Genomic DNA, 12842 nt, shown 5'->3' on the forward strand with positions numbered 1-12842 from the left:
GAGTAGGATTGTTGGCAAATTAAGTCTGGAAGTGATTCCATGTACTGAAAAGGCCTGGTTCTGAATCTTGGATCTGTCATTTACTATGTGGCCTGAAGCTCAGTGGCCTGGGCATCACTGTACTTGTTCATAAAATGAAATGTCTAGATTAAAGACAATTTAACATTTAAATCCCTACTACATACAAGGTTCAGGTGCCTAAGTACACTGTGTAATACAAAGACAAGGATGGAAGAGTTCCTCGGTCAATGAGCTTACATTCTCCTGGGATCAATACAGAATGTAAACAAATACAAATACAAGACAATTCAAACTGGGAAACCAGCAAAGGTTTCACAGGGAGTGGCACCAAAGAGTAGTCTTGAAGAAACAATTCTAAGAGGTAGTAACAAAGAAAGAGAACATTCCAGGTATGAAGGATGGCCTCTTAAAAATATGATGGCAGGAGGGAGAAAGCTGAATTAGACACTAGTCCGTAATAAAATTTTGTAGGAACAAAGCATGATCCTATGTGTGAATGAGATTAATGTAAAATAAGGCTAAAAAAGAATTACAGCTGTATTCTGGAAGTCCTTAATTATCAGAATGGAGGATAATCCAACAAAAGAGACTAAGGAGAGGTCAGACAAGTAGGAGAAAAACTAGGAGAGGAGCCCAAGCAGATTAGAATACCTGTGAGTGGTTCATTGATGCTACTGAGATATGATCATGGTGGATAACTGAGAAAAGGTCACAAAACTGATCAGTTAAGTGATGCGTGGTAATTATGAACACAGCATTTTCAGTAGAATGGTATGGTCCAGAGCCAGACTGCAAGTTTCATGATTTCTCAGGTTCCTTCTAGCTCTAACATCCTGTGCAATCTACTTGAAATGAGTAGCATTTTAGACTTCAGAATTTGTTGAATTTGTTATACTACCAAACATGTGAGATCCATCACTAATAAAGAAATTTGCTAATACACAATCATATAATTATAGAGATGGAAAAGACCTTATAAATCACCTAATTTAATACCTATCTCAAAGTATAAATAAATTCTAGGGCTTATTTTTCCTCCTTCCCCCCCCCCCACCAAAGTCAAAAAATTTACATTAGAAACATAATTTCTGTTGACCAGAATGTGCACTTTGAATTCAGAAAGTAGTGTCTTTCTTTAGGATGAATCCTTTTAAGGTACTAATTTGACTTTCTTCATTCAAAACTTGACATAAAAAAAAATCCTTACTTTGAAGGATTCAGCTTGCTTGCCTACAATTTACAAAATCTTCTGATGGGGCTTTTAAAAAGTTCTTCAAAATTCAAATAATGAATTCTGTATCTACTCAACTGAAAGCAAAGGAGAAAAAGTTAGTTCTTTACTTTGTAACTAAAAAACGAATGTTTAAAATGACAAATGTTGTCCTGCTTCCTCATTTCTAGCTGATGTAATTTGCAAAGTAAAGTGAAAAAAAATTTTTTGAAGATTAAAATCAGGATATACGTAGGATTGTCAGAAATCTCCCAACTAAATCTCATGAAGCTGTTGCTTGAGCTCTTGCTGTCACCATCCAGGTCCAGTCAATGAAAAATGTCCAATTATCTCTTAGGGAGAGAAAAAAGTACTACAAGTTGCCATTGTATGATATCAAATGAACTACATAATTACATATTCAAACAATTTTGGAAAATGAATAAAAGATTTGTTCTGATTTTCATTAAGATTCTCTGACCTTAAGAGTAACTCTGATCACAGTCTATACTAGGCATTTTCCAACAGTTATTTAAGACAAAGATAATCTTATTTTAAATGTTTTCTTCCAGCATAATTTGAATCAATTAAAGAATAATTTTGCAGGGAAAAACAAGTCTTTTCATCTAACATAATGTATTCTTCAAAATGAAGGATTGTCTCCCAAACTACCCTTTGTTTAGTTATTTCATATATATTCATGTTTTTCACTTTATGCTGTATATACTTACATGCATACTTCTTGTTTCGAGGGGAACATAAGCTCCTTTCAATGAGAGACTTTCATTCTTTGTACTTGTATTCTCAGCACGTGGCACACATTAGGCATTTAATAAATACTTGTCAACTGATTGATTTCATTTTAAAAATATATTCAGTTCTAGAGCACTATAGCTCCAAATGAAAATTGTCATAGTAAATAGGATTTTAAACATTTTTGCCTCAGTCTTAATACAGTAACCAATAATATCACTTTATCATGAAGGCATACAATTTGACAAGGCAAAAAACTGTGTTTTCCGCAGCATTTGAAAAATACTTACACTAAGTTAATACTTTTATACTCTAAGAATACTTACACCAAGAGATTTAAAGCACAAGTTCTAAGCACTGCTGACCCTAATTTTCTTCAGTGCCTCACTCACTGGACAACAAGGATTAACTCGCATTTAATGCCTTACTCCTTTGCATTATAAACCCCTTTAAGTCTTTGAAATTATTTACACTGTACCCGTCCCAGGATGTGTGTATATATACACGAGGCAGATATATTTTTGGAGGCAGGGATTTTTTAAAAAGCAACTGGGAAGAAGCTGAAAGTAAAGAGGAAAGAAATGCCCACTGATGCTCAGGGTTTTCTCTCCCCCCACTCCTCCCCCCCCAGTGACCTCCATACTGGCACTTAAGAAACTAAAGACTCATTTTTCCCATTGTGATGCAGACTTTTGATACTAGAGGTCTAGGTAACATGATAGGAGTTTTGTCTCCACGGCTTAGGACTCAGTGTGGTCATGCCCTCCCTTCCAGAGCCTGGGAAGACCTGATACTGTTCAATAAATAACAGCAGCCAAGTCTTCATCTCTCAGTGATCTGCATGGCAAACTGCAATGGCAACCCAAACACCAAAACACAGCACCTTTGGTGTCATCTGACGAGTGAGTCTGACACCCCCTTCTTCTGCCTAGAACATAACACCAAGAGGCAGACGTAAAGGACTTGAGGGATAGAAGTCAGGAACACGGGAGGATGTCTCCTGGGATGATAACTGTGCTTGAAAGATTTACAGCTATCTTGGTATCAAGTTGTTTTTCTATTTTAAGTGAATGATGATTACTCTCATTATACAATGAAGACATGCAATTAATCCTAAACGGTCTAAAAAGGAAGAGATTCAGTTAGCTGGGACCCACGAGCATTAACACGAGCAAACTGAACCCAGGCTTTAAAGTCCTAAAGGTAATCAGAGGAGACTACACAACATTTCTATTTCAGCCAGCATATTTATCTGTATAGTTTTTGTGTGAATCACAAGCACAGGAATTAGAAGTTTCCATTTCCCAGATCAGGAACTATGCAGATTTTGTAACTACAAACGACAGGCGTAGTTATGTTCCCATGGAAATTATTCTCATGTTTAATTACACAAAGCTATAATGATCCCAGGGTACAAACTGAAGGTACCCAAGGAATTGAAGTTTCTTTAGAGTAGGAAATGCTTCATTCTTTGTACTTGTATCCATAAGTACCTGGCACAGAGTAGATGCTTAATAAATACCTGTTGGTTGTTGCTGACTGGATGTATTTCATGTTAGAAGTTTGATCATAAAGTCTCCTCTTCCATTTAAGGCTGAGATAAGGCTCAGGATTGGAGGTTTATAGCCCAAGGATATCTTACTCCATTTCCTGAAATATACCCAAACTATGATGATGATTTTTAAGAAGCTTACAAAGGCAAAAATATGCCATTCTCCCCGAGAAGAACAATGATTTTTATTCCTCATCAGAGGAATAAATTAATAAATAAATGGATGAATGAATGAATCAATAAATCAGAGAGAACTAAGTCCATAAGATACTAGCTTGTTAAAAGTTCTAATGAAGTGATCAAGACTCACTTCCAGATGACTCTGGAGAGGGTGACCCTGTTCATATTGTACTATGCCATTTAAACAGGTCAGTTTGATGTGGCCTGGATGCAGCTGAGGGAAAAGCAAATATGGCCAGGACGCTGCTGCCATAAAAAGGATGCTATTTTAGTCAGAGGCTTTGTGTGAGAAGCTTATTCACTGACACATTGGAGCTGTTTCATCTATGTTAGCTCACATTCCATACCCCCTCCCCCCCCAGGTTTTAGTCTACAGCTCCAACCTGAGCTCCATGACTTGCACTTAATCCTCTCAATCTAGCGACCACAGTAAACTCATTTTTTGGCTTAAGAGCAAAATTACATTCTGATTACCCTTTTAGTTTACCACTTGAACCACATTCTTTTTCTCTAGAGATATTCTCTACCTCAGGATGCATTAATTGCCTGAACCATGGCTCCCGTCTCCTATAGTGTGCAGAAACCTGAAATGACAGAAGTCCCAGGATTCCCTGATCTTGGTATGCCATTAGAAAGCCAACCTTTGGTCAGAAAATGGTGAACTCATTCTCTGTGAACCAAACTTTGGATCACTGGAATTTCTATTTAAAACTCCAAACAGCTTAGCAATAACTTTCATATACCAAACTTTTTAATACCACATTTATATTTGGGATTCTAGCATTCTGTGCTAAAGCTAAGAAACTGTATCACTGTCTGAGAAAAAAACTTTCACTCATAAAAATAAAACCAAAAATAATGGCAATGATAAAATCATGACTGGGAGAAGGGGTGTTCTTAACCTAACGTTAAGGGAGAAAAATATGACCAAGGTACAAACAATTTTAAAACTAGATGTTTTATCATTTTTTGTATGCATTGAGAATTTTAATCCAAATCATTCACACTAATCTTATATTCAAAGAAAAAATAATCTTACTGACATTCAACAGCTGTTATGTACAGACACTAAAAGAAAGAATCTGTGTGAAACTAAGCCGCCTAAAGAAACCTTAAAATTAGCATTATAGCTTGGCTCTAAAGGCAGACCACTTTGGATAAGACCACTCTAGCCTGCTGTGTTTGCTGCCTATCATTCATAAAAATAGGTCAGGCAGAGCAGTACTCAGCACACATATGAGAACCAAGTTCACATTACACTAATTTTCCAAGCATAAAGATCACTTCTATGAGTGCATTCCATATATAAAAGTTATCAGTATTTCTAACAACATAATCAAAAAGTATTTCAATGACTTTAACATACTCTAACAAATTTCTTGTTATCATTTTATAAAAGACTAAATCTTTCAGAAAATTATAATTAGTATAGCTATAATAACAATAAACTATATTATATACTTTATTATGCAACTATATTATATACTTTTAAAAGAAAATTTTCGGATTTCTACAAAAAATCGTATGTACACACGCTATGTTTATGCATATATAAACACTTATTTTCTATAAATATATTATAAATCACAAATGTAAATACATCTTGAAAGACTTTGCTCTATTAATTTCCAACACAGTAAATGATAGACATACAAAATATGAAATAAAACCCTGGGATGGCAATCCACTTACATTTAAAACTTTGAAAGTTGAATGAATGGTCCAAAACTTTATCTCTATCTTTTTCATGAGATTAATATTGACTAAATATGTCAACCTTAACTCCCCAGGAGACCTCTACTGAAACATGGCCCAGCTCAAATGAGGCCATAATTGGGGAAACCTTGATTGTTCAAAGACAGGCTTCCCTGTTGAGCCTAAGAGAGATTCCAATTATGACCAAGTCAGTGGGTGATTTCTGAGAGGCAAACAATGAAGAACTAAGATGCCTAAAAATGCTTATCTCACATAGCACACAAGGCATATAAAATAGACTTTATGCATCTATGACACTTCTCTTGCATTTTATCATATCCCTAAAAGAAGGGACAAAACTTTAGAAAATTAAATGCATATCTACCACAAAATGTCAGAAGTTAGGTATTATGCATAAAGGAAAAATACTATATTATAAAGGAAGAAGAATGAGTGTCTCAATTTTATCACTGAGGAGTTTTATGATAACAAAACAAAACTTAAAATTCTCATAACAAAAATTAATACGAAAAGAGAGAGACCTAAGGGACATAGTTATATGTATTAAGTACTTTGAGAATCATTCAATTAGATAGCATTACAGATGTTAAAATTTTGTGAGTTCAAATGAATTTTAGAGCTGGACAGTACCCTATCTATTCTATTCCAAGGGGTAATGAAAATTATAATTTGTTCATAATCAATGAAAGCAGAAGTTTGGGAATTTTCTGGAAGTCTAGAAAAAGAAGAGTTAGAAAGTAAGAATTTGTTAGTGTCTCCAATTTCATTCTGGTGTGACCTGGCAGCAGAAAGAAGTCACCTGGTTTGTCGGGCATGAATGTTCCTATAATAATATAAATAGTATGTCTATCATGGCCTGAGGATGTACATTATCCTTTAAGATCATTCAACTCCCTTATCATATTAATTTGATTTTCTAAGAAGACCGTCTAGCAAGAAAGACAACAATCTAGCAGTCAATACAAGCACTCAAATTCTCATGGGAGGACTATTTATCAAAATAAATTAATAAACCAGTATTCCAATTCATACATTACTCTCTTGTAAGTTTGGTTATTATGAATCAGTTATCTTGGAGTCTGATCATTTCTACGTGAACTGACAAAATCAAGTACGTGAATATGCAAAACTGAGAACCAGACCTTGTTGATCCACAGATAACTCATGGTGTTGATATTCCATGAATCCACTACCTCCTAATTACAATAAGATCAATCACTTTATTAATTTTTTTCTTTCTAGAGTCATAAGTATATGGCTCATTTATATAATTAAAAGAACAAAAGTTCCACTACAAAAGAAGTTTTAGAATATTTTTCTCTACTTTTTTTTTAACTTTATGCAATTAAAATGACTGGGCTGCTTAAAAAAAAAAAGATTGGCCTAAGGCTTAGGAGTATCTCAAAAAGTATCCCTTTTTGGATACTAAGAGAAGAAAGAAAGGAAAAGAAGGAAGGAAGATTCAGCATGATAACTTGTTTCCATTGCCATTCTTAGCTCCTTTCTTGCCAACATCATTCAACAAACTCTCCTTCTATGAGATACTATCAAATCACGGTGCCAAGATCTTCATTTTCATTGCTTATCTACCATCCCTAGGGTCATTCTCCCACCTTCCTCAATAACATCAGCACCAAACTCAGTGTCTTCCTCTCCATCAGACGCATTCTAATTATCTCTAATCATCCTTGGTAACTTCAATAATATGTTATATAATTCTTGTGTTATCCTGTCCTCCTAGTTCATGCTCTAAGACCTCAGGAAGGATCTGAGAAAGGCAGTGGAAGCAAGTATCATGCTGAATGCAAGATGACTTTCCAAAAGTGGTACTTGACCTCTAGACCTCACCACACCACCCGAAATCGTTCTGCCTTCAAGAACATGAAATCTGTTATGAGAGGGAAGTTCAATCTCTTGCCCTTGCACCTCTCACAATGACTAAACAGTCCTTAAACAGGTGTTCACCTTTATTGCAAACCTCTGCCATCACAGCTCATTCCTTATTTTTGTCATCTATTTCAACATAGCTATTGAAACATTTTCTCCCCCATTAGAATGTGACCTCCTTAAAGGGGCTCTTCTTACCTCTCTTTTATCTCCTGTACTTAGCACAAAACCTGGCACATAATAAGGACAAAGTACATGACTATGATGGACTCTTGAATCCCCTATCTCTTTCTTTTTTGCTGTTCCTGTCTTACAACCTTCTACGCCTGGGTCCCTTTAATCATCTCATTTCCTTTTTCTACTAATGCTCTCCCCTTCTTTGCAGAGGACAAGGTCCTCCTTGTCAAGGATAACTACTATATTTGTGCCCTCTGGGACCTGGATCCATTAATCATTCCCTCTCTCTTTTCTATCTTCAATCTTTCTAAGCTGACTCCTCTGCCTGGTAACTATAAATATGTCCTTTAGGCATCTGTGTATACATACACACATACATATATATATGTATACACACACATGAATATTTACATATGCCTTTGTATGTATAAATATGCATATATACATATATAAGTAAATTCTAAATTCTCATATATATTAGAGATATGGAAAGATATACATATATGTAGACGGATGGACCTTTCCTTGATCCTACATCTCTTCAAGGTTTTTGTTTTATAAAATGCCATAGTCAAAAACTGAATCATGTAGTAGTCAGCTTATAGATGATGAACCCATCCATACTTAAGTTTAGACTGATTCATGGATAAGTATAGATTGTATCCTTGGAACTAGAGTCAAAAGACTTCTGACATGGTAGAACTTGGTCGGACTTACACAAACTATCATCCTATAATTTCTCATCCTTTTCACTGCTAAACTTCTAGAAATAATATTTTTCATTCAGTTTCCACTTCCTTATCACACACTCATTAATCAAACCTTTGTAATCTGGTTTCCATTCCTCGCATTTCAAATGAAACTGCCCTCTTCCAAATTACCAATAGTATCTCAATCATTAAATCTCATGTTCTTTTCTCAGTCTCCATGCTCCACGACCTTACGGTAACTTTCAAGTGCCTATTTCTTCTCGGTTCCCTCTCTTGATTTTCCTCCTGTCTCTATTACTACTTCTGTGAAGGTTCTGTTGCCTTCTCATCACCCCCTAAACATGGGTGTCCTCTCAAGGCTCTGTCTTCAGCCTTATTCTTTTCTCTCTATGTATTCTCTCTCATTGTGATCTCATCCATGCACATGGTTTCATTCAGAGCCTCCACACAGATGGCTCCCAAATATATGCAGAAATCTAGAGTACTACATCTCCCAATTAGATGCCCCACTAGCCCCTCAAACTCCACATATGTAACTGAACTTATCTTTTCCCACTAAACTTGCTCTTCTTCCCAGGTTCCCTATTTCTGCTGATGGCACACCACTATCCTTTTTTCAGTCAACCACGTTCAAAACTTCAGAATCATCTTGGACTCTTCCAAAGCCGTCCCTGCCCCCAACATCTCATCAGTTGCCAATTCTGTCAACTTCTTTTATACTCTCTCTTGAATGTCACTTTATCTGTACTCACACCATTGTCATCCCATTCCAGGCCCTCATCGCCTCTTGCTGACACTGCTGGGGCAGTCCCCTAAATAATCTCCTAGCTATTCAGTCTCTCTTTTCTCTGATCCATCCTTCACATAACTGGCAAAATAATCTCCCTAAAGTAAAGGTATGAACATATGAATACCCTAATCAAAAACCTTCAGAGGCTTCTTATCACCAGTAAGATAAAATATAAACACCTTAGCCTGGCGTTGATGACCCTTTAAGAAACAGGCTCTCAAGCTAACTTTCCAACCTGATTAGACAAATTCCCTTTATGTAACCCATGTTCCAGGCAAATGGGGTTTTGATCCCTATATCTCACCTTGATATCCTGTCTGTATTTACCACACCGCTAATTTGCTGACTTCATGATCTCCTTAGGTTCACCATTTGGCAAGATGAAATCAACTCAAACTCCAGCTGCCTAAATATTCCCTGCCCCTGGAGCTCCTCTCCCTCTGACTGCAGAGGGTAGAGAATGGACACTGGATGGCTCCTCCCAAATCTTTCACTACTGAAGGGTAGCACCCAGAGAATTCTCTTCAGTTACCATCAGGCTACTTTCCTTCATCATCTCCAGAAACTCACCATTCTGCAAGATGAAATCAACTCAGAAACTAACTCCCACCTCCTTAGATCATTTCCCACTCTAGATGCATGACTTTATCAGGACCCCCAAAATCCCCCTACCCACTTTTCAGCTTTTTTCATGAATTATCTCCCCCATTAGATTGTGAACTATCTGAGGACAAGAACTATCAACATTTCTTTGTATCCTCAGCATTTAGCACCATTCCTGGCACATGAAAGGCATATAAATGTTTACTGACTCTCTGATTCTCCATGTACTGCTACAGCAGGTCACCTCTGTAGCCCATCATCCCCAACCCCTTGCCTAGAACACATTCCCTCATCTGTACAAGCCTGCTGAAATTCTCTGCCTTCAAAGTCCAACTTCTCCCTGATATCCCTAACTAAAAGTTCTTTCTCCCTCCTCAAATTTTCCCAGGACACTTAATCTAGATTCTTCCTTTGCCCCTAGGTGGTACAGTGAATAGAGCACTAGATTTGGAATTAGAAAGAACTCTCTTCAAATCCTTCTTCATATACTCACTAGCTATGTGACCCTGGGCCCTTAAAAAATTTAAACTTTCACAGTCTTAGTTTCCTAATCTGTGAAATGGGGATAATAATAATACCTATTTCCAACCTTATGAGGATCAAGTAGATAACATACATAAAAGTGCTTTGCATGATATACATGCTGGCTATTATTATTACCTTCGGTGTATATATATATTTACATATTACGTATGTGTTGCATCCCTCACCACAAAAGTTTCTAGATTTTTTTTCATTTTTCATCTTTATACTCCAGAGCCTAGTGCAATACTTTGCACACAGTATTCAATAAAAGACAACTGAATTGAAGAAGTGCTTATGCCTTGGGTTTTGCCAAACATTTTATTATAACTAAAGAGACTGGGTATAAGTGCATTTAAAAGTATTACTTGATAATTTATTCAATACAAATCAATTTAAGTACACAAATACAGCTTACAAATATTAAAATGCATCCTAAAACTCAAGATAAGCCTCTTTTCATGTCTATTAGCTGTATTTATGCCATTGTTAAATCAGAAATCCATGTCCTATGTGCCAAAACACATTTTACATTCATGTTCTTTTTCAATTACACATCTCATTCTAACATCATTCCTAGTAAATTTTCTGTTAAGTTTTATCTACTGCTAAAATACAATTGAAGTTGATGTAAAAATTAGAATTTGACTCAATTTTCAGTTTAAAAAACAAGTGATAATAAAAATCATGTTTAATTTTTACAGGCAATATTTCCACATGCATTTCTTTCATTATAAAGTTCTACTGGAGTACAACTGGAATAATGTGCTTTAATTTCTTTTGGAATTGAACATGGGAGCATGACAGTAAAATTCTAACAAATTATTAAAATTGTTAAAACAATTAAGCAAAACTGATAGTGACCTCATCTGAAGATGCATGCAACATTTCACATTTGCAGCACTCCTCTGCCTCTCTATTTTTTTAAAAAAACAGAAATCTATTTCCTCTTACTCTCCCTACATCAATGGAAAAAGAAAAACAAATTTATTTTAACAAATACACACATTAAAAAACCAAATTCCCTCATGTCAAATTCCCTACATGTCTCATTCTGTACACTAAATCTATCACCCCTCTATAATGGATGGCCTTTTCTCTTCCAGTTATTATCCCTTAATTTTTTTCCTTCTAATATTTTTTTCAGTATCCCCTTTCAAAGACTTAAGATTTATTTTGTTTATGACTAATCCCTCCATGAACGTACCCTCCCTCTTATATTTCTCTTTCCTTTCTTTTTGTCCAGTCTATATCCCTGCTGAGCTGAATGTATTTCTACACTAAACTCCGGTAAATGTATGTATTCTTCCCTCTCTTGATAAATGCAAGTGAGGCTGCTCCTCTATCCTCCCTACCAAGTTTGTATATGGCTCTACTTGCAAAATCCAAATGTGTGTCTTTCATAAATTCCCCCATCTTTTCTCCCATTTTCTCTTTAATCTTTCCTCCCCCCTGCCTTATTCTTTTCTTTTTTTTTAACAGCATCTTCAAAATAAAACAAAACTATTTATAAGTCTTTCATCTCACTTGATCTCTATGACCCCTTGTGACATTAGGATTCCAAATGAAGCCTTTTAACATCCCTTCCTCCATCGGAATGTTAACAGTTCATGTTATAAAGTCCCTTCTGATTATTCACTTGTAATAACCTTTTTTACTTTTGCAAAAACATAACAAATGAAACAACACAACAGAAAATTATTTTCTATTACACCAAAAGAGGTAGGAGTGCTGTGAAATATGCTTGTCATCCCTGAGAGATTCCAAATTGCACCTCTTCATTCTTACATCACTGAATGTAATTATAATTCTTTTAAAAAGAGTACTCCCAGAAAAAGAAATGCTCTAAACTTCTTTCTAGGAAAGTATTAAAATAAAAATGATCAGAGATATGATTTATTGAGGTGAAATATACATCTGTTTGATCCCTCATCAAACACTGTCCTCCCCCTGCATCCTGCATTACTCAGAGACACTTAGAAACAGATTTTTCTCACAAAGCCAGTTATCATGTGCAGTAGTAACTGGCAAACCATGAGGAAGAGTTTGGAAGCAACTATAAGGTACTGCCTCTTTCATATACGGGAATTTGGGTTGCTGAAGGGGTAATTTTCTATCTGTTCTTAGAAGTCTGTTTCTCTCAACATTTTAAAAGAAAGTGATGGCTCTCTGGAAGAGGGGAAGGAGGAGGGATACATGAGGAATGTAAGTAACTGTAAAAACAAAAGAGTATCACTAAAAATATTTTTTCAAAAAAAAAGCAAAACATTTATCTGAAAGACTGGATTTCCTTTTTAAGTCGATAATAAACCACTTTTTCTGCCCCTTTTAGCAACTAAAATGTCCACATATATGACAGGCTGGTACCTTACACTTAGTCTCAAACTATTTCTCATGGTTTGTTAGTGGTAGTGATAGGTCAGAAATGAATGGGAAAAGAAACTGGAGGCTGAAGAGAAAACATTTTCTTCATTTTTCAAATGAATATTCTTGCACTAAATCCAAAACTGCAATTTAACTAAAAAAAAAAACCAAACTAATGAAATCTGGTGGGCCCTCTCAATTTGGAAAACATACACTGCTATGAAATTTTAGATGATAGTATCTTAATTATGATATGTGAGTTTCACAATATCCACTTTGACTTAATTCTAAGTAACATACATATATTTATGTCCATGTAAGTATACTATATTCAATTTTCTGTACCTAAGTAACATT

At 35.6% G+C, this 12842-nt stretch overlaps 1 protein-coding gene across 2 annotated transcripts in view; it reads right to left on the reverse strand.

Moving 5' to 3' along the window:
• Positions 1-12842, reverse strand: part of RETREG1 (reticulophagy regulator 1) — a 156724-nt gene that overhangs the window by 100347 nt on the left and 43535 nt on the right. The window lies entirely within an intron of this gene.

Source organism: Notamacropus eugenii, chromosome 4, assembly GCF_028372415.1.
Source record: "Notamacropus eugenii isolate mMacEug1 chromosome 4, mMacEug1.pri_v2, whole genome shotgun sequence".
In the NCBI taxonomy this organism is placed as follows: Eukaryota; Metazoa; Chordata; class Mammalia; order Diprotodontia; family Macropodidae; genus Notamacropus; species Notamacropus eugenii.